Source organism: Eurosta solidaginis, chromosome 1 (genome assembly GCF_040869045.1).
Source record: "Eurosta solidaginis isolate ZX-2024a chromosome 1, ASM4086904v1, whole genome shotgun sequence".
NCBI classification, from domain to species: domain Eukaryota; kingdom Metazoa; phylum Arthropoda; class Insecta; order Diptera; family Tephritidae; genus Eurosta; species Eurosta solidaginis.
Window position 1 is genome coordinate 125,409,759 of NC_090319.1, and position 24,021 is coordinate 125,433,779.

At 36.5% G+C, this 24,021-nt stretch overlaps 1 protein-coding gene across 1 annotated transcript in view; it reads left to right on the forward strand.

Annotated features, from left to right (window-relative positions):
- Window positions 1–271: 271 nt before the first annotated feature.
- The window catches only part of Dhc93AB (Dynein heavy chain at 93AB), a 2,991,564-nt gene continuing 2,967,814 nt past the window's right edge, over window positions 272–24,021 (forward strand). Inside the window, exon 1 of the mRNA XM_067759821.1 lies at window positions 272–320. The gene's annotated coding sequence lies outside the window, so the exon portion shown is untranslated. The remainder of the gene's footprint in view (window positions 321–24,021) is intronic.

Below are 24,021 nucleotides of genomic sequence, written 5' to 3' on the forward strand. Positions count from 1 at the left end.
CCAATCAAAACAATTTATTCTTTTGGACAAGAAGAACACGACAAAGCTGATCACCTTGTCGAGTCTTCTTTTTCAAAGGAGGGTGATATAGGGAATATCCCATTTACTATATTGTGAACACCCCGTCTACAACATAGTGATGCAATGTAGTGAATACCCCATCTAAAATGCAATGCGCATTAAACACAGCTGCAAGTGCAACTCTATGCAACTGCAGCTAATGCTAAGGCGGAAAGACCAACAATGAAACGATTGTTACGCGGTTGGCACGGCCATTACATTTTGGGAGCCGATACACAACAACATCTTCGTCATCTTTGGTAAATTCTCGTGGTATATTTTAAACGATACAAATAGTTCATATATTTGCAATTAAAAGTGCGATATACAATAAAATATCAACAAATCCAAAGTTGTTCGTTTCGTGTTTTATTATTATTATTATTGGCAACCATTGGTTTGCGTGTCGGTGTGCGAGGATCACTTGCACTTAGCGCACGAAAGCAAGATGGATGCATTATAATTGCATACTTTTGTGAGTAGCTCAGATATATGCATGGGTTTTTTGCGTTTCTCTCCACTGCTTGTACGTACATATGTGTAGACATAATGATTGATTTGTTTATTTAGATACAAGTGACTGCTTAGTATCGGCTTATAGATGATAGTATACCTTAGTCTTGCTAATATTAGTCACACTGCCCTCCACCTAAATCTGATCATCCCGATCGGAAAAATTTCCTGATCTAAACGCTGCTAGCATCTTCAACTGAACCACCCTTCTATTTCGTGGTTTCCCAATGGTTTGTATGCGGTAGATGGTATCACTGATCTTCTTCACAACTTTGTACGGCCTTCTCAAATGCACCAAGATTTTGATGGAACACCTTTCCGCTGGTGAGGGTTGTATAGCAGTGCCAAATCTCCCTCCCAGAAACCTACCAAATTATTGTTCTTGTCGTACCTGTGTTTCATCCTAGTACTCATTATCCTGATTTGTTTCCTCCCAGTCTGTTGTTTGGCCAATGAATTATTTCGTAAAGCTTGCGCTTGACGGTTTGGCTTCGCATAATCAGTATCGTTTCCATATTTCACAATAGTAGTGCGCCCTGGCTTGAAAATACCCTTGCATTCTTTCTGGGAAATTTTTTCCTTCGTTTTTGTGCGTCCATTTGGTTTCGTCAATGCCAGTGTTTCTCTCGCAGGTGCCTTTGTTTTCGCTTTATTTAGCCCATTAGATCAATCAACCTTTGCCCGATCTACTGCCTTTGACTTTGGTGATCTTTGTCACATCGCCTCCACAAGCACTCGCTTACTGCTGAACCCTTTCTCAAAACTGAAGTGGTTATTAATCCGCATAGCCCTTCTCTGCATATCAATCCTGTTGTTATGGTCAACTAAGAAGTCCATTCCCAATATGACTTCCTCAACAATCTCTGCCACAACGAATTTGTGTAGAACCATGACCTTACCGATTAAGACTTCACAGATCACTTCTCCCTGGATTTGGTTATACTCGCCAGTGACCGTTCGCAACCTTGCTCCAGGTAATGTCTTTACTCTCCTGTTGACCAAGTCAGATCGAATCAAGGAATGAGATGCGCCCGTATCTACAGTCAGTACACGTTCTTTGCCATCCACATTCCCTCTGACGGTAAGACTGCTTGATTTCCTTTCAATTTGCGACACAGATATCACAGGACATTCAATAGCTGGAGCTAGCTCTCGATCTCTACATCTTATTCGCTCTTGCTCATCCCCTCCAGCTTTGTTATTAAGACCACCCATACTGTTGAAACCACTAGGATCAAGATCACAATGACGTGCAATGTGACCGGACTTTCCGCATTTGTAGCATTTCATAACTCTTTCAATCCGCTTTTGCGATCCTTTCAGCGCCTCCAATATTGCGTTCACCCAGTCTGGCCTTTCTACCTCCACACGGCGGTGCTTTGAACGCTGGCTTACACAGAAGCAATGCTGTTCCCTGAATCAGAGCATGTGATACCGTTTCTGTGAATGTAGCTTTTGGGCTTGCGTATGTCGCTCGCTTCGTTTCGATATCCCGTATTCCATTAATAAAGCTCTGGATTTTTGCCCTTTCGGTATATTATATATATTTTAAATGAGCCACCCTTTCAACATCCGACGCAAACTCTTGCAATGTTTCACCAGGCCTCTGGAAGCGGTTCAGTAACTCCATTTCCTATATCTGCCTCCTATGCTCAATTCCGTATCGCCTCTCTAGTGCGGCCATCAATGCTTCATAACTGTTACGTTCGTACGCTGGGATGGTCTGTAAGATTTCCGCTGCAGGCCCTTTCAATACCCCGAACAGTGCAGCAACTTTATCTTCAGCATTCCAGTTGTTCACTGTTGCGATCTTCTCAAACTGAATCTTAAACACCTGGAAAGGAACAGAACCGTCAAAAGATGGAGTTTTTACCTTGGTATTACTCGCTGAAGCAGCCGGGCGATTTAGTTGCAACTGCTCGATACGTCCTCTCAAAGCATCCACCTCGGCCTCTAATTTTCCTTCAAACTGTAAAATGTTTGTATCCTGGGCCTCCAGCTTCGATGATACCCTTATCTCCTGTGCCTCCAACCGCGAGGATATGCGGGCCTCTTGTGCTTTGAACTCCTCAGCCAACTGAGATGTCATATATGTCTTCTGTTCTTCCAGTTGAGATGCTATACGGTTCTCCTGCGATTCCAGTTGAGATGACATATTTGTGGATATTTGTGATGACATTTTTGTTATGCGTGTTTCCTGTATTTCCATTTTTGCCGATATCTGTGATAACAAAACCAATATCGCATTATTCTCGCCGCTTGTGACTGGACTCGGACTTCCGTTCTTCTCTTCAATTTTTGTATTTGTCTCGTCCCCATCAGGATGAAAGACATCATCTTCCACATTAATTTCTTCCGACTCCATAGCGTCTCGTAGCCGTGCTTGAAGTTCGATCTTATTGCCGGTTGCATTCAATCCACGGTTCTCCAACTCCTTTTTCAGTTGCTGGATCCTTAATTCACTTAATTTTGCCATGTCCGAGTTGTATTCGAAATCTTCAGAATTTATTCAACAATTCCTCTTCTGACACCAATTGTAACGAATTTAGTGAAATTCATCTTATTTGCAACCTTCTGCTTATGTTCGTATCGCTAAACTGTTGAATAAAACACTCCAATATTCTGTCTTACAAAATGGTCTTTATAAGACTATTTTAAGAGTACTTCGCAATTAAACATCACTTCGCAACTAATCGCGTGCTTTAATCAAACTGATTACTGATTACTCAGCTTTAATTCCTTTTATACTCTCTGATGTCTCGTTCGCATACTTCTAGGCGTTTCTTCTTCTAGAATTTACTACTTGTTTACCAGATATAAACTTACCAACTATAAACTACAGATGCACGATTATAGCTTCTCGCATAGCCATATACACGTGTATATGTGAGTGATACTCGCACCGTTGATTGCATACTTTTGTGAGTAGCTCAGATATATGCATGTGTTTGTGCGTTTCTCTCCGCTGCTTGTACGTACATATGTGTAGACATAATGATTGATTTGTTTATATAGATACAAGTGACTGCTCAGTATCGGCTTAGTGATGATAGTATGCCTTAGTGTTGCTAATATTCGTCACATATATACAATATTAAAATATTGGCAAACGAAATTAGCTTAACGATATGTGTGGTTTGGTTGTTATGGAACTGTTATTTTTTAATAGTTGTCAATTAAGCGAAAAGTTAAATTCAACTAGCATCACGAATATAGATAATAGCTGCGTTATACTTTGGCTGGCTATGCAAGGATAAAGTGATCAATTGATTTTGGTAAAACCTTTAGTGAAACTGTGGTCAACAGTAAAAGTATTCCATCAACATTTTCTTTGTATCTGTTAAAACACTGCCCAATATCAAACGCATAAAAATTTAACTTAAAAATTGTAACGTTAATTGATGTAACTTGCATAATACATACAATATAATTAGAGCCCTGATATCTAGAAGAAGGTGTTTGCTCGAACTATACCACCAGGCTTCAAAATTTGCAGAAAAAGTATTTTTTTTTTATTTCGCCCAGAATAAAAAAGTGTTCGAGAATACGACGACATCTTCTGCATATAAATAAGGTAATTAAAGAAAGTACCAAAAAGTAGATACACAGTAGAAATCAGAAGATACATATATTAAGTATTAAAATATTTGTTAAACTACAGTCGTATAACGATATGTGTGGTTTGGTTGTTATGGAGCTGTTATTTTTAAATAGTTGCCAATTGAACGAAGGGTTCAATTCAACGGGTCTCGCGAATATTGGTAATACCTATGTTTATTACTTATATGTTGGATGGCTGCCCGAAGATATTAAAAGTGTTTTCTATATTAAAATAGACCCTGTAAAAAATGTGAAAAGTTTAATGTGGATATAAAACATAGTTCAATTGCTTGAAGTTGCAAAATTAAGAAAAAGTTTTGTTGAAGAATCTCTGCACAAAATTCATATATTCTCCCTCTGCAACTTTGGATAACAAAAATATTTACTTAAAAATATTAAACGTTACATAAGTAACGCAAGGTATACTAAGCTGTCCATTATAAAAGTTTAGTTTGGCTGGAGGAAAATAATAAATTATGGTCCAAAATTAAGCAGTGCAAAATTTCACTCGAATTGAATAACTCTTAGGACTGCCACGTTGCATTTGAAAATTTTAAAAACAATGTGCAGTGAGGTTACAGTATCTTTTAGCCTAAGTTTTTATGCAATATTAAAGCGTAATCAATTCTAGACTATATTTGTTCATAAGGTCAACAAGTCTGTTCAAAATTTAATTACGTCACCTCCTAAAGGAGCAAAAAAAGCTGTAAAAATTGACAGATTGTGCCTATTATTTATGGAATTGACAGAATATGTTCTTTAAATTTTTCAGCACACAATCGCTGGACTAGTAAAATTTTAAATATGCGAAATAAAAGTCATAATTAGTGAAAAAAGCCTTTCATTAAAGAATAACAGATTATTATACTGTACACAAATTTAAAGATTAGAAATTCATAAATGGCTAGTTTTGTGTAATCAAAACGTTACACTTCACACGAGGGCTCGACTGATAAAACACATCCAAAACAGTTGGGCGGAGTACCTAACGATTCGTCATGGCCTCCTTATCAATAACCTCTAAGCAAAAAATTTACATTTTACTCTTTTCAAGATGTATTTGCAAGGAACAGTAGGATATTTTCATGAAGTTGTTTTATTTATTTCGTTGTATAGACGCAGAAAGTTTTTAGGTACGTGTCCCCCGATACTTTTTATACTCAGTTGAACAGAGCTCACAGAGTATACTAACTTTGATTGGATAAAGGTTGGTTGTACAGGTATAACGGAATCGAGATAGGTATAGACTTCCATATATCAAAATCATCAGTATCGAAAAAAGATTTGATTGAGCCATGTCCGTCCGCCCGTCTGTCCGTTGAGGTATCTTGATGAAACTTGGAATGAGTGTCCTGGATACTCATCTCAGATTGCTATTTAAAATGAACGAAATCGGACTATAACCACGTCCACTTTTTCGATATCGAAAATTTCGAAGAACCGAAAAAGTGCGATAATTCATTACCAAAGGCGGATAAATCGATGAAATTTGGTAGGTGAGTTGATTAAAATTTTGGACAATGGGCGTGGCACCGCCCACTTTTAAAAGGAGGTAATTTAAAAGTTTTGCAAGCTGTAATTTGGCAGTCGTTGAAGATATCATGATGAAATTTGGCAGAAAGGTTACTACTATTACTATATGAATGCTTATTAAAAATTTGAAAAATCGGAGAACAACGCACACTTTAAAAAAAAAAAATTTTTAAGTCAAATTTTAACAAAAAATTTAATATCTTTACAGTATATTAGTAAATTATTTCAACATTCAACTCCAGTAATGATATGGTGCAACAAAATACAAAAATAGAAGAAAATATCAAAATGGGCGTGGCTCCGCCCTTTATCATTTAATTTGTCGAGCAAGTCGAACAAAAATTTACCAATCCTTGTGAAATTTGGTAGTGGCGTAGATTCTGGGACGATAACTGTTTTCTGCGAAAAAGAGCGAAATCGGTTGAAGCCACGCCCAGTTTTTATACACAGTCGACCGTCTGTCCTTCCGCTCGGCCGTTAAACCGCTAACTTGAGCCAAAATCGATATATCTTTACTAAACTCAGTTCACGAACTTATCTGAACTCACTTAGTATTGGTATAGAAAATTTCCGAAATCCGACTATGACCACGCCCACTTTTTCGATATCGAAAATTACGAAAAATAAAAAAATGGCATAATTCTATACCAAATACGAAAAAAAGGATGAAACATGGTAATTGGATTGGTTTGTTGACGCAAAATATAACTTTAGAAAAAAACTTTGAAAAATGGGTGTGACACCTACCATATTAAGTAGAAGAAAATGAAAAAGTTCTGCGAGGCGAAATCAAAAGCCCTTGGAATCTTGGCAGGAATACTGTTCGTGGTATTACATACATAAATAAATTAGCGGTACCCGACAGATGATGTTCTGGGTCACCCTGGTCCACATTTTGGTCGATATCTCGAAAACGCCTTCACATATAAAACTACCACCGCTCCCTTTTAAACCCCCCATTAATACCTTTAATTTGATACTCATATCGTACAAACACATTATAGAGTCACCCCTGGACCATCCTTATGGCGATATCTCGAAAAGGCGTCCACATATAGAACTAAGGCCCACTCACTTTTAAAATACTCACTATCACCTTTGCTTTGATACCCATATTGTACAAACGCATTCTAGAGTCAACCCTGGTCCACCTTTATAACGATATCTCGAAAAGGCGTCCACCTATAGAACTAAGGCCCAATCCCTTTTAAAAAAATCATTAACACCTTTCTTTTGATACCCATATCGTACAAAGGAATTCTAGAGTCACCCCTGGTCCACCTTTATGGCGATATCTCACCCATCATTAATACCTTTAATTTGATACCCATATCGTACAAACACATTATAGAGTCACCCCTGGTCCACCTTTATGGCGATATCTCGAAAAGGAGTCCACCTATAGAACTAAGGCCCACGCACTTTTAAAATACTCATTAACCCCTTTCATTTGATACGCATATCGTACACACAAATTCTAGAATCACCCCTGATCCACCTTTATGGCGATATCTCGAAAAGGAGTTCACCAATAAAACTAAGGCCCACTCCCTTTTAAAATACTCCTTAACACCTTTCGTTTGATACCCATATTGTACATACCCATTCTAGAATCACCCCTGGCCCACCTTTATGGCGATATCTCGAAAAGGCGTTCACCTATAAAACTAAGGCCCACTCCCTTTTAAAACACTCATTATCACCTTTGCTTTGATACCCATATTGTACAAACGCATTCTAGAGTCAATCCTGGTCCACCTTTATAACGATATCGCGAAAAGGCGTCCACCTATAGAACTAAGGCCCACTCCCTTTTAATATACTCATTAACACCTTTCATTTGATAGCCATATCGTACAAACAAATTCTAGAGTCACCTCCGGTCCACCTTTATGGCGATATCTCGAAAAGGGGTCCACCTATAGATCAAAGGCCCACTCCCTTTTAAAATACTCATTAACACCTTTCATTTCATATCCATATCGTAAAAACAAATTCTAGAGTCACCCCTTATCCACCTTTATGGCGATATCTCGAAAAGGCGTCCACCCATAGAACTAAGGCCCACTCCCTTTTAAAATACTCATTAACACCTTTCGGTTGATACCCATATTGTACATACGCATTCTAGAGTCACCCCTGGTCCACCTTTATGGCGATATCTCTAAAAGGCTTCCATCTATAGAACTAAAGCCCATTCCCTTTTAAAATATTCATTAACACCTTTCATTTGATACACATGTCATACAAACACATTCCAGGGTTAGCCTAGGTTCATTTTCCTACATGGTGAATTTCTCTTATTTTGTCTCCATAGCTCTCAGCTGAGTATGTAATGTTCCTTCCTTACTTGTTTAAATTGCGTCTGAAGGCTGTAAATGCAGAAAGGTGTTCCACGCAGAATTATTATGGACTCGGCATCAATTTGTACTGGTCTTTGTTTTTTTGCTTTTTAAAAAATAGTTTTTGAAAGAAGCTAATTTTTTGATACCCGCTTTCGGATTATTGATGTCGAACTCAAACTTTTGATTCCTTTCGACAGGTTTGGACACGTTTTAGGACTCATCCCCTCTTAAAACTTATTCTCTGTATACTAAAATAATAAGAAAATAATTATAATATATAAACTACTAGCTTTTACCCGGCGCGTAGCCTACCTTTTATGTCCCGTTTTTCTCCCATTTCATCCCTTTTCCTTACTTCATTCTTATACCTCTGTATCTTCCTCTACTGATCGATTTTCCTTTCTTCCTACGCCTTTTACCTCATCGCTGAATTCGTCACCAACTTTTTAAGACTTAGCTAAAATAGAAGAATCAACGAAAATGGAGATTTTAGGAGATTTTCTTCCACTGGAATCGCAAACCTCGCCAGAAAGCGCCAAATGCGTTAGCGTTTTTAGGCGATGGAGATTTAGTTTTAGCGGCGTTGAGAATCTGGCTGTATTGAAGAATATTGTTGGGATTGGTGGGATTTCAGCAACAACAAAGATCTTTAATTGGGTCAAAAGCGTTTTCGCAGTTCCATATACATAAAATAATTTAAAAAAAAATTTTTAGTTAAACGGTTTTATTGAAAACAATACTTACATTAAGTAGTAATAATACTAAAAGATAGAAAATAATTAGGTAGGTCCTAGGTACTAGTTATCACACTCCTCATCAATCTAGGGCGTTGATCAGACAATTAAATAAAAGCGTTGGACGCGTCAAATTTCTATTGATAGTAAGTAAGACCAACTGAACCTTAATCAGGTTATTATGATACGCCTCACATTTTTAGAAATTTCAATAGAATTTATACTGAAATTTCACTAGCAAAATTTGAATTTATGAGCTCCAAAGTATTCTGACGTCACTTCTACCGGGAAATGAATTTTTGTAATGAAATTTCACTAACAAAATTTGAACTTATGTATTTTGTGCTTCAAAGTATTTTGACGTCACTTCTAACGGGACTTGGATTTTTATACTAAAATTTCACTAGCAAAATTTGAATTTATGTGCCCCAAAGTATTTTGACGTCTCTTCTAATGGGACTTGAATTTTTTACGGAAATTTCACTGGCAAAATTTGAAATTATGTGGTCCAAAGTATTTTGACATCACTTCTGCCGGGAAGTGAATTTTTTAGTGAAATGTCACTAACAAAATTTGAACTTATGTGCTCCAAAGTATTTTGGCGTCACTTCTACCGGGAAATTAATTTTTTATTAAAATTTCACTAACAAAATTTGAACTTATGTGCTCCAAAGTATTTTGACGTCTCCTCTAACAGAACTTGAATTTTTTACTGAAATTTCACTGGCAAAATTTGAAATTATATGCTCCAAAGTATTTTGACGTCACTTCTGCCGGGAAGTGAAATTTTTAGTGAAATGTCCTATCAAAATTTAAACTTATGTGCCTCAAAGTATTTTGACGTCACTTCTACCGGGAAATGATTTTTTTACTAAAATTTCACTAACAAAATTTGAACTTATGTGCTCCAAAGTATTTTGACGTCTCTTCTACGGGACTAGAATTTTTATACCGAAATTTCACTAGCAAAATTTGAACTTATGTGCTCCAAACTATTTTGACGTCACTTCTACCGGGAAATGAATTTTTTACAGAAATTTCGCTAAAAAAATTTGAACTTATGTGCTCCAAAGTATTTTCATGTCACTTCTACCGGACTGTATATCTTATTTGTTCAAAGAGCCAAATCGGACAGACAAGTACGAGTTTTTTGAATATCTCAATTTTTGCGACACCTAGCGTGAATTTTTTTTCCAAAGCGGTTTTTATTTCTGTATGTCAAATATGAGCCAAATCGGACCACAAATAGGATTTTTGTGAATATCTCAATCCATGCGCCACCTCGCGGCGATTTTTTTAAAGGTCGCTTTCCATTCTTGCATGTATTATGTGTTCCAAATATGAGCGAAATCGGACCACAAATACGATTTTTGTGAATATCTCGATCCTTGCGCCACCTAGCGGCGATTTTTTTCATAGTTCGCTTTCTACTCTTTATGTATTCTGTGTTCAAAATATGAGCCAAATCGGACCACAAATACGATTTTTGTGAACATATTGATCCATGCGCCACCTAGCGGTGATTTTTTTCATAGGTCGTTTTCTATTCTTGTATGTATTATGTGTTCCAAATATGATTTTTACCTCAGATTTTTTACCCCAGTATAAAGAGAGTTCAGGTAAGTACCTGAACTGAGTTTAGTAAAGATATATCGATTTTTGCTCAAGTTATCGTGTAAACGGCCGAGCGGAAAGACAGACGGTCGACTGTGTATAAAAACTGGGCGTTGCTTCAACCGATTTCGCCCTTTTTCACAGAAAACAGTTGTCGTCCTAGAATCTAAGCCTCTACCAAATTTCACAAGGATTGGTTATGTTTTGTTCGACATATGGCAAATTAAATGAAAAAGGGCGGAGCCACGCCCATTTTGAAAATTTCTTTTATTTTTGTATTTTTTTGCACCATGTCATTACTGGAGTTGAATGTTGACATAATTTACTTGTATACTGTAAAGATATTAATTTTTCTTTTAAAATTTGACTTAAAAAAAAATTTTTTTTAAAAGTGGGCGTGGTCGTTCTCCGATTTTGCTAATTTTTGTTAAGCATACATATAGTAATAAGAGTAACGTTCCTGCCTAATTTCATCATGATATCTTCAACGACTGCCAAATTACAGCTTGCAAAAATTTTAAATTACCTTCTTTTAAAAGTGGGCGGTGCCACGCCCGTCGTCCAAAATTTTACTAGTTTTCTATTCTGCGTCATAAGTTCAACTCACCTACCAAGTTTCATCGCTTTATCCGTATTTGGTAATGAATTATCGCACTTTTTCGATTTTTCGAAATTTTCGACATCGAAAAAGTAGGCGTGGTTATAGTCCGATTTCGTTCATTTTAAATACCGATCTGAGATGTGTGCCCAGGAACCTACATACCAAATTTCATCAAGATACCTCAAAATTTACTCAAGTTATCGTGTTATCGGACGGACGGACGGACATGGCTCAATCGAATTTTTTTTCGATACTTACTGATGATTTTGATATATGGAAGTCTATATCTATCTCGATTCCTTTATACCTGTACAACCAACCGTTATCCAATCAAAGTTAATATACTCTGTGAGCTCTGCTCAACTGAGTATAAAAATGGTACATATGTGGTTTTAATGGCTAATATCGCCTAAACAAGTAATAATGAAGAAATTACGTTATACACTGTAGAAAAAAAGCTGGAAGCACGAAAATACCAGTAAAATTCTTTTTAGAAGTTGTTAGCTTTAATTAGTTTGATTTAATATACATATTTTTGAAGCCTAAGACCGTACAAAAGAGTAAGTAAACGTAAGCAATGTTTATTTTTTTAAACGGTTTTATTTATTAAACGGTTTTATTTAGGTTGACTTGATAGGCTGCACGGCCAGCGCGAATTTTGTAATTAAAATTTAAGAAACTTCCCGATAAGCTACAAGTTTTAAACTTGGAATATAGTTCGGAACCCGATGACAATGCAATAATAAGAAAACAATCGAAATATTCACAAAAATCGTATTTGTGGTCCGATTTGGCTCATATTTGGAACACATAATACATACAAAAATTGAAAGCGACCCATGAAAAAAATCGCCGCTAGGTGGCGCAAGGATCGAGATATTCACAAAAATCGTATTTATTTATCTATTTATTTATTTATTTGATAGTTTACAAATTGAGCAATTTAAACAGACTAAATAGCAAATAGCAGTACATTTACAAATAGTATGTCTTATACAAAACGAATGTGCAGTGTAAAACATTAAGTAAACGATCTTAAGAGTTATAGGTACATATTTGATATTAAGAGGTGACATGTATAATTATATGCGCGATAATTTAAATAAATAACTTAACTTTACAAGAGCTCATACCGTTTTGTATACGTATGCCCAGACATGGGCAGACGAAGGTGCTCAGAAGGGAACTAACGCGAATTGCTCAGAAAGGAGCTGATTGCCCAGTAGGGGGCTAACGAAAAGTGCTCAGAAGGGAGCTGACGCGAACCGCTCAGAAAGAGCTGCTATATTATATATACATAAAATGGAGTAACAGTAAGTTATAGTCAGTTATTTGAAATATGTATACATATATACTAATTTGTGGACCGATTTGGCTCATATTTGGAACACATAATACATACATGAATAGTAAGCGACCTGTGAAAAACAATTACCGCTAGATGGCGCAAGGATCGAGATATACACAAAAATCGTATTTGTGGTCCGATTGGGTTCATATTTGGAACACATAATACATACAAGAATAGAAAGCGACCTATGAAAAAAATCGCCGCTAAGTGGCGCAAGTATCGAGACATTAACAAAAATCTTATTTGTGGTCCGATTTGGCTCATATTTGGAACACATAATGCATAAAAGAATAGAAAGCGACCTATGAAAAAAATCGCCGCTAGGTGGCGCAAGGATCGAGATATTAATAAAAATCTTATTTGTGGTCCGATTTCGCTCATATTTGGAACACATAATACATACAAGAATCTTTGAAAAAAATCGCCACTAGGTGGCGCTTGAATCGAGATATTCACAAAAATCGTATTTGTGGTCCGATTTGGCTCATATTTGGAACACATAATGCATACATGAATAGATTGCGACCTGTGAAAGAATCGCCGCTAGGTGGCGCAAATATCGAGATATTCACAAAAATCCTATTTTTGGTCCGATTTGGCTCATATTTGGAAATCATTTTTGACATACAGAAATAGAAACCGCTTTAGTAAAAAAAATTCAAGCTAGGTGTCGCAAAAATTGAGATATTCAAAACTCGTACTTGTCTGTCCGATTTTGCTCTTTGAACAAGTATTATATACAGTCCGGTAGAAGTGACATCAAAATACTTTGGATGACATAAGTTCAAATTTTGTTAGTGAAATTTCTGTAAAAAATGCATTTTCCAATTAGAAGTGACGTCAAAATACTTTGGAGCACATAAGTTCAAATTTTGCGAGTGAAATTTCAGTATAAAAATTCTAGTCCCGTTAGAAGAGACCTCAAAATGCTTTGGAGCATATAAGTTCAAATTTTGTTAGTGAAATTTCATTACAAAAATTCATTTCCCGGTAAAAGTGACGTCAGAATACTTTGGAGCACATAAATTCAAATTTTGCTAGTCAAATTTCAGTATAATAAAATAAATAAAAAACAAATTTTAAGCTAAACGTTTTTATTGAAAGCAATACTTACATTAAGTAATAATAATACTAAAAGATAGAAAATAAAATAATTAAGAAAACAATTTCAAGTTAAATGGTTTAATTGAAAACAATACTTACATTAAGTAAGTAGTAATAATATTAAAAGATAGAAAATAATTAGGTAGGTCCTAGGTACTAGTCATCACAATCCTCATCAATCTAGGGCGTTGATCAGACAATTAAATAAAGCGTTGTTTAGGCCCAATGCCTAACTTTTACCTGATTGACGGCGCCCCTCCCTAACGTTTTAGTAATATTTCCAGCCACCCACACTCACGCCGCATTTGTGTGCATGCATGCACATGCATGCGTTTTATACACCTGCACGTGCGTGTGTGCAGGTTGTCAGCACCCATGCACGTATATGTGGGGGTGGTTGTATGTGTGGCCTTTCCCCTCCTTAACACCAGAGGACTTTTTCGCGGCTTAGCGGTTGTCCTCAACGGGATAACCGGCCTCTTTTATGATCGACCGCCAAGCAGTTCACAACGCCCAGGATCACCATCGTCATTTTTGCGACATTAAGGTAACATTATACCAATTGTATACTTTCCTTTTACTAATTAAATACTATTTTATAACCAGGCAAATCCTCTTGTGTTTCTTTATTTCATTTCGAGAAACCCGTCAACCCGAGATCGACCCGTGTGCGCCATTCCCATTGCCGGTTTCCGACGCACTCAGGCCGAACAAGCTTGTACGCGTAAAATTTCTATTGATAGTTATAAGTAAGACCAACTGAACCTTAATCAGGTTATGCTACGCCTCACGTTTTTAGAAATTTCACGCGGCCAACGCTTTTATTTAATTGTCTGATCAACGCCCTAGATTGATGAGGAGTGTGATGACTAGTACCTAGGACCTTCCTAATTATTTTCTATCTTTTAGTATTATTACCACTTAATGTAAGTATTGTTTTCAATAAAACCGTTAAACTTAAAATTTTTTAAATTATTTTATTAAACTCTTTAATCAGTCGTTACATCAACTTCAATCTGACTCAAGCTCATCAAGCAGATAATAGTCAAAATTAGCAATGTCTCTTATCATTTCTGTTCTTCTTTTATTTACTATCGTTAATATCAGAAAAAAGTTCAATAATTTGTGCAACTAAAACTGTAAAATCCAAATTCAATAGCGTTTTGAAGTGTTTAGAGGTCTGCATGAAAGTCGAGGTCTTTATTTATATTTTTTAGAACTTTGGCTCCCTACAAAAAAGTTCTTCGAATGTAATCAGTTCTAAAGGATTCTTCGGAAAAACGCTGGGCAATAAAGCATAAAGTTATGTGATGATTCCACCTCATCATCCTCCATACAGCTGCAGCATGATGGTGTTTCCAGTGTATTGAGACGGACCGCATGGATACCCATGGGACAGTGCCCTGTCAAAACGCCAATGACCATTGATAGGTGAGTCTTAGTGAACCCAAGTACTTCGGCAGACCTCCTGCCATCCACTTTCGGCCAGAAAGATCTTGCTACCCAGCAAGAGGTGGTGTCCGCCCAACGTTTGCTGAGCTGACTCGAGGCCCAGCTGTAGAGGAGCAAACCACAGGTGGCCAGCGGAATTCCGAGATCCCTACAGCCATCATCATCCGGTTTAGTTGTACCGATGCTGGCTAAGAGATCCGCCTGACAGTTTCCCGGTATATCACTATGGCCCGGGACCCAAATAATCTTAATTATAAAATAGTTCGATGCAATCGCAAGCGAGGTCAGGCACTCCCAGACCACCCTCGATCTCACTGTAGTTGAAATCAAGGCCTTCATAGCCGCTTGGCTATCAGAGTAGATGTTGAGTTCCCTAACCGTAGTAACAATGGATATCATTTTATCCACCACATCCTTAATCGCAGCAACCTCCTTAATGACAGCAACTTAAACTTGCGGCTTACATTTAGCACTTGACAAAAGCCGCCCCCAACCTTTCCCTCAACTTCGACCCATCCGTGAACAAGTTAACCGGTCCCCTGCTCCAGATGAATCCTCTCTCGGGGGAATGGCTGGGGTGAAGGTTGTATAGGGAATAGTTGTCGGCATACAATAGTCCGTCCTGTCCGGGATAAAGCCGAACTTAGTTAGAAGGCTAGAGTGTCCGAAAGCTCATATCACGAAATATGACCAATGGCCGGGCCGCGGCTGTCTTTCCTGCAATATCAACTAGATGTATGTTCAGCATGACATTCAGAGCCAAGGTAGGCGTTGGTCTCAGACCGCCACTGATACCGATCATCGCCGTCCGATGCACTGATACTAACATTTTGGAGGTGCTCGCCGTGTCCAGTGCTTTCCACTAGACCAGCCCACATAGAGCAGAATCGGTTTGACCACCATCTCACAAAGCCAGTGTACTACTCCTAACGAGAGTCCACATCTCTTCCCGATAGCCCCCTGCAGCAGTACAAGGCTACGGCGGCCTTCCTGGCCCTATCTTCCACATTCGGTCTCCAGGACAGTTTCTTGCACAAAAGAATACCCAAATATCTAAGGATAGCGAGGTCATCTGCATAGGCAACCACCCGACAGCTATTGGCTTCCAGCTCAACAATGATCCCGTTGACTACCACAACCCAGAGCAGAGGAGATAGGACCCCCCCCTGTGGCGTTCCCCTGCACACCTTCCTTTCAATTAAGGCCGCACCCCACTCCGCTGCGACAATTCTGCTGCATTAAAGTTTTCTAATAAATTCAACCAGGGCCACCTCGACTCCTACACCCACCAGAGCTCATTCGATTGACCGCGGTAAGACATTGTTATAAGCCCCCTCGATGTCCAGAAAGGCAACCAGAGCAAACTCTTTGTGTTCTAGGGACCCCTCTATTTGCTTTACAATCGAATGGATAGCCGTTCTTTCCTCTAGGTACAGGTCAATCAGCCGCTCAAACGAAGAAACGGCGAGAGACTGATTGCCCTGCAATCCTTAGGTGATACATGGGAGCTTCTACCGGCCTTCGGAATGAAGAATGAAAGTAGATACATATTGTAACGAATTTATTGAAATTCCTATTATTTGCAACCTTATACTTATGTTCGTATCGCTAAACTTTTGAATGAAACACTCTAATTATCTGTATAAAAAAATGGTCTTTATTAGATTATTTTAAGAATACTTTGCAATTACACTTCACTTCGCAAATAATAGCGTGCTTAAATCAAACTGATTACTCAGCTTTAAATCCTTTTATACACTCTGATGTCTCGTTAGTATACTTCTAGGCGTTTCTTCTTCTAGAATTTACTGCTTGTTTACCAGCTATAAACTTACCAGCTATAAACTACAGATGCACGATTATAGCTTCTAGCATAGCCATATACGGGTGTATATATGAGTGATACTCCCACCGATGATTGTATAGCGAATATCCCATCTACTATATTGTGAACGCCCCGTTTACAATATAGTGATGCGATGTAGTGAATACCCCATTAAACACAGCTGCAAGTGCAACTCTGTGCAACTGCAGCTAAGGGTAAGGCGGAAAGACCAACAATGACACGATTGTTATGCGGTTGGCTCGGCCATTACATTTTGGGTGCCGACACGCAACAACGTCTTCGTCATCATTGGTAATTTCTCGTGGTATATTTTAAATGATACAAATAGTTCATATATTTGCAATTAAAAGTGCGATATACAATAAAATATTAACAAATCCAAATTTGTTCGTTTCGTGTTTTATTATTATTATTGACAACCATTGGTTTGCGTGTCGGTGTGCGCGGATCACTTGCACTTAGCGTACGAAAGCAAGATGGATGCATTATATGGCGACCGTGGGCTGGAGCTCTGCGCTAGAGGAGAATGGCAGCTAGGAAAGCAACACCACATGCGGCGTGGTCGTACTACTTTTAAAAATTAAAAGAAAATCAACAAAATCTACACTGAATGAAATACATCGTTTTTATTTAATTTCGACACACATGTTCGGCGTGGTGGTACTACTATTTATACAATCAAACTACATACATACATTTTTTCCATCATTGGTGCGGCATGGTGGTGCAAATTTTTTCTCAACTTTATCAAAAACGAATTTCACGTGTGGTGCAAATTTCACCCAACTAACCACATCATTAATTACGCGGGGTGGCGATGAATCTTTTGGTACAACCAACCTACATTTTAATTTTTTTTTAAATACAAAAAAAAGTTAAAACTTTAAAAACACAAAAAAAAACGTTAAAAACTTTAAAAATACAAAAAAAAAATATTAAAGCCTTTATAAATACAAAAAAGAATTGTTAAGAACTTTTCAAAATTATAAATTTTCTTAGATAATGAAACAAAAAAAAATATGAAAGTAAAATACATATGTAAAAAGCCATAAAATACATATGTAACTATTCTGACTTAAACAAATTTTTCTTATTTTGTCGGTAAAAGCGTTGAATTGAAAAAAATATCTTATGATATAAAACGAAACTCTTAAACTTTCATGTACAGGCAAAAGCGCCTCTTATAACGGTCATGCCATTAATAACGGTGCTGAAAAATAGAAATCCCACTTAAATTTATATACATATGCAAAAACAAAAAACCCACACCACTCAAAGGTTGCCAACAACAGTATTGGTATGGCGCATATGTAGCGACGACAGCAGTGGCAGCAACAACAGTAGAAACAAGAAAACAACAACATTAATGGTGTGGCGTTTATGTAGTTTTTGAACAAAAAATTTTTTTCAAAAAACAAAAAAAATAATATATATTTTTCTCATTTCTTATACATATATGTATATATCAAAAAATTGTACTTTGGATTATTTTTACGACTAATGTGCCACCACACATGTAACAATTTTTATTTTTTTACATACACATTTGCGATAATATACACACATATAAATACACTTGCGCTCACGTATCAGAGTCAGGCAATAATTACAAATTTTTTTATATAATGCATTTGAATTTTTTTTTAATAATGAGTTAATTTTCGTATTAATTATTACTTACTTTTTGAAGTTTAGTAAACTTTTGAAACAGACAGAAAATATTCGACTTTCGTGAACCGGAAACAGTATACATTCACATTTAAAATTCACAGTAGATACATTTCTAAATATTCACAGCTGATAAATTTAATTATTAAACAATTTTTTTATTGCCTTACTCTGCCTCACGTTTTCCAAAAAGCGGTGCGGCCGCAGTACAAATTTAAATTTTCAATCTTTCATAAAAACGGTGGTCCCGTGAAAAACCAATTTGAGATTTTTTTACCTAAAGCGGTGCGTCCGTAATAACAATATATATTTGACATTTTTGCTTAAAGTGGTGCGTCTGTAATAACACAAACACATTGAGATTTTTTTAATAAAGCGGTGCGACCGCTATCAACAGCCAAGTCTTTCTACCAAAATAAAATATTTTCCGAATTTCACTTCTTCATCAGCTAGCTTTTCGGGAGCTGAGCGTTGAATTCGAATCTCCAACATTCATATCAGTGCAAAGGTAGATGTCTTTAGCTGCTAAGCCATATGAATGTTCCGTTGTTCGCTGTACAATTGGTCTCTAAGAGTTGCCTTTTTGTTTATATTCCTTTTGATCACCATGTAGGCACATACACTCTGTATGTAGTTTATTCCGAATGGTGTGGATATGATTTTTAGGCGCGCTTTTGAAAGCTTAGTAACATTTGTTCGGATTTTTACAGTATTTGTTTTTAATACTTCCGCTGTTACTATTATATCAATATGATTGCTTTATACAATTGCTTTATACAATGGTTTTTGTAATTGATATTAGAGAAAAATTGTAAGTTTACAAACGGCGATGGTTACTAGGACATGTTTCTGAATTTCACTTCTTCATCAGCTAGCTTTTCGGGAGCTGAGCGTTGAACTCGAATCTCCAACATTCATATCAGTGCAAAGGCAGATGCCTTTAGCTGCTGAGCCATATGAATGTTCCGTTGTTCGCTGTACAATTGGTCTCCAAGAGTTGCCTTTTTGTTTATATTCCTTTTGATCACCATGTAGGCACATACACTCTGTATGTAGTTTATTCCTAATGGTGTGGATATGATTTTTAGGCGCGATTTTGAAAGCGTTTGTAAACTTACAATTTTTCTCTAATATCGATCACAAAAACCATTGTATAAAGCATTATGAGCAAAGTTCGCTAATTAAATACATATAAAATATTTTCCTTTGAAATCAAATTAAATTAAATTACTTTAATATACATTCAATTTATCATTAAATATTCAGTCATTCATTAAATTGCTGGATAATTCTTTCAATTTCACATCAACTTTCAATTTAATTTCTGTTAAATTTTCGTAAGCAAATTCTATAAATTCGACTTTAAACCAGTTTAAATATTTCTTATTTACTTTCTACTACATATGTTTCTTAGAAACAAGAAAGTAATTCCCAAAACTTCTGAGCAAGACTCAGATTCCGAAAATTCAGATTCCAATTCCAAAAATTCAGATTCCAATTCCAAAAATTTTAATTCCGAAAGTTTCGATTCCGAAAATCTTGATTTTTAAAGCCCAGATTCCGAAGGCTCAACCACATCTTCGCCCAGTACAATCAAAAACCTTGTTGTTAGACTTTCTTTGTCCGGAGAATTTCACGGATATGAGGAATTGCCCGAAACACATATTTCAAATCATCCTAATTCCGATACAAATATGGCAACTCCTGAGGAAAAAAGATCGTTTATCAGCATCTGTGCTCGTATTATGCGTGAAAATTATAGCGGTGAGCCCCTGGGACTTGAATCTTTCATTAATAAAATTTAATTAATCGAAGGATTTGTCGGCGAAAATTTAACTGGCACTTTTATTTCATTTATTAAATCCAAACTCGATGGTAAACCTCGAGAAGCGATACCAACTCAAATACTTTCAGTTAATGATTTAAAAATAGCACTACGTGACCGTATAAAACCCGGAAACTCCAAAGTTGTGGCCGGAATAAATGCAGCTTTGCAAGTTAATAATATTAATTACACCGATTTCGCAAAACGCGTCGAGGAATTGTCTGATTCTTTACAGCGTTCGCTCATTATCGAAGGGATTACTCAGGCCAAAGCCCATGAAATGGCCATTGGGCAAACAGTTAACGTTTGCCAACTGAACGCAAACAAGTTTAGTCAAATCAATCCTCGCTTCAACCTATTTTTCTGACTCCAAGGACGTAGAAGCTCAACTGCTTGTAGAGCAATCATATGAAATAAAATAACGCCAAGTTTTAGCATTTAGGGCTCGGAACAATAACAGTTTCAGAAATTTTCAAAGTAATAACCGAGGTCAAAATTTCCAAAATCAAAGTCGTAACTAACAATTATAGACAAAATAGACCATCTTTTAGTAACAGTAACTATGGCAACAACTTCAATCGCGGCAATCAAAGGCAAAATTTCCATTCCGGCGGCGGAAATAGGTATCAGTCTAATAATAATAATAATAGCAACAATAGTCTCACTAGTAATAATAACGGTTCTAACACTTCCAATAATAGAGGTAGAAATGCAAGTGTCCGGACTTGAAACAGGGAAGCTTTTATACAATTAAATATTACTGGCTCTAACAAATTTTGTACATGTTTAGTCGACACACAAGCCAACATTTCGTTAGTTAAAATATCTTCTCTCAATAAAAATTCGTCAATTAATAACAGTGATACAATTAATATTACTGGAGTAAGTACAGATACAGTTTCTACATTAGGTACTTTTACAACTAACTTACACTTTTCAAAATTTTATATCAAACATACGTTGCACGTGGTAGACAATGATTTCAACATTCCATCAGATGGAATACTTGGTAAGGATTTCTTAAAATCAAATAAATGCGATATCAGCTATGCAACAAATTGCATTTCCTTCTGGATAGGCAATGAAAAGATCGCACTTCCCATCCTTCACGGAACGGAAAGCGATACATGTGTGATACCACCTCGTTGCGAAGTTTATAGAATTTTCGTTTTGGAAAAATACTCAGAACCACTTTCCGTGGATTCTCAAGAGATTTCTGAAGGTGTTTTCACAGCGAAATGTATAGTTGATACTAGTAATCCGATCATTAAAGTAATAAACCCCACAAATAGCGTAAAATATCTAAATAACGGCAACATTCAAACAGAAAAGCTTTCTAATTATCACGTTTGTAAAATCAATAACCCAGTTAAACAAGATAGTCGTATTAAAGAACTTAAAAGCATTTTAGAAAAACAAATACCTAATTATGCTGAAAATAAGCTTATTAACTTATGTTTACAATATTCCAATATTTTTGCGCTAGACGATGATAAAATGACAATAAACAATTTTTATGAACAAAGCAAAGACTAAACGATACGACGCCAGTATACATTAAAAATTACCGCTTACCGTACTCTAAGCGCGAAGAAATAAATAACAGGTTAATAAATTTTTGGAAAATGATCTGATCGAAGATAGTTGTTCGAATTGTAACAGTCCCTTGATTTTGGTACCGAAAAAAGACCTAAATGGCCAAAAATCGTATAGAATGTGCATTGACTTTAGGGCGGCAAATAAAAAGTTAATTGCCGATAAATTTCCTTTGGAACGTGTAGACGATATTTTGGTTAACCTTGGTCGTGCGAAATTCTTTTCTACTTTAGATCTTTTTTCGGGTTTTCACCAAATTTCCTTTTCACAAAGATTCAAGAGACATAACATCTTTTCGTACTGATCGCGGAGCTTTTCGATGGAAGGTCTTACCATTTGATTTAAACGTGGCTCCAAACGGGTGTGCCACGAAATCCCCAAAAAAAATACCCAAACACATAATCCCCAAATTCAAAATCCCCAAAATCAAAATCCCCAAACACAAAATCCCAGTGCTATGATAAACATCATGACCGTGTAAAAAATAGCCATATCTCTTTCCTCTTTCATTCGTATTTATGTATGTATAACTATATATTCACGTTTTGGCAATACATATTTTTACTTATCCATATATAGGACTGCTAGTCGCTCTAATTCGAACAAGCTAACAGAAGCGTGTACTACGCAGAAGGACATCCCCGTGGCGGTAGCCACGGTTATGCCAAACACCCGGACTTGGCATGGCGTAGCCCAGGGTTATTTTTTATAAGCGCGGCCGAACGCCTCCTATGCAGAAAGTTGGTATGGATCATTAGCCTTTTTTGGTCGCGGCGATTTTAAACCTAATTTGAATTTATTTCACACATAAAATGGGGATTTTGTGTTGGGGATTATGAGATTGGGGATTTTGATTTTGGGGATTAAGATTTTGGGGATAACGTGGTAGACCCGCTCCAAACTCCTTTTCAAGAATCATGTCAATTGCATTTCCTAGGATTTCACCCAACAAGCCTTTATGTGTGTAGACGATAAAATAGTAATTGGATGTAGCGAAGCACATCATTTCACTAATCTAAAAAAAGTTTTCGAGACCTGTAGGAAGTTCAGCTTACGACTTAACCCAAAAATTCACTAATCTAAAAAAAGTTTTCGAGACCTGTAGGAAGTTCAGCTTACGACTTAACCCAAAATGTAATTTTCTTCGACCTGAAGTAACTTTCTTATGGCATAAATGCTCAGCAAATGGGTTGCTACTAGACGATTCAAAAAATGAAGCAATTAAAAGGTATCCTAAGCCACGGGATAAAGATGCTGTCCGAAGATTCGTGGCATTTGCATATTATTATAGAAGATTTATTCCAAATTTCGCTTCTTTAGCAGCTCCATTGAATCGTTTGAGTAGGAAAAAGGTTGATTTTAATTGGGATACGTCATGCGAGTTAGCTTTCGAGAAACTAAGAAAAAGTCTGATGTCTTCAAAACTATTACAATATCCAGATTTCACCAAAGAATTTCTAATTACGGTAGATGCTTCAAAGTTGGGATGTGGTGCGATACTGAGTCAAAATCATAGTGGTAACGACTTGCAAATTTGTTTTGCTTCAAACGCCTTTAGCAAATCGGAACAAAATAAATCAATAATATAATTAGAACTTTTGGCAATATATTTTGCAATAAAGCAATTTCGTGCATATATCTATGGCACTCACTTCAAAGTTAAATCAGATCATCGTCCACTAGTTTATTTATTTAATATGAAAGATCCGTCGTCGAAACTTTCCAGAATCCGTTTGGAATTGATCGAATATAATTTTACAATAGAGTACATAAAAGGTAAAAAAAAATGTTGGTGCAGAAGCTCTTTCGCGTATAACTATAGAAAAAATTAAAAATTCTACATAACAAGTTTTGGCGGTAAAAACGCGATCAATGACTAAACAAAAAGAGGATATATCTCTACAAGACGACAACCAACAAATACAAACAGAAAAGTTACAAATTAACGATAAATTTGCATATAGTTTTTCAAAAAAAAAAAAAAAATAGCTAAAGTAAAAACAAATATAATTTATGATAAAAACGATGGCATTTCAAATATACAAATATGCGCGCATTAAAACATAAACGGCTCGAGCTCCTTAATTTTGCGATTGTTAACAAAATAGTGAATTTAGATAAACTACTTTTGAGGCTGGAAAGTAACGCCGACAATCACAGTATTAAGGAAATTGAATGG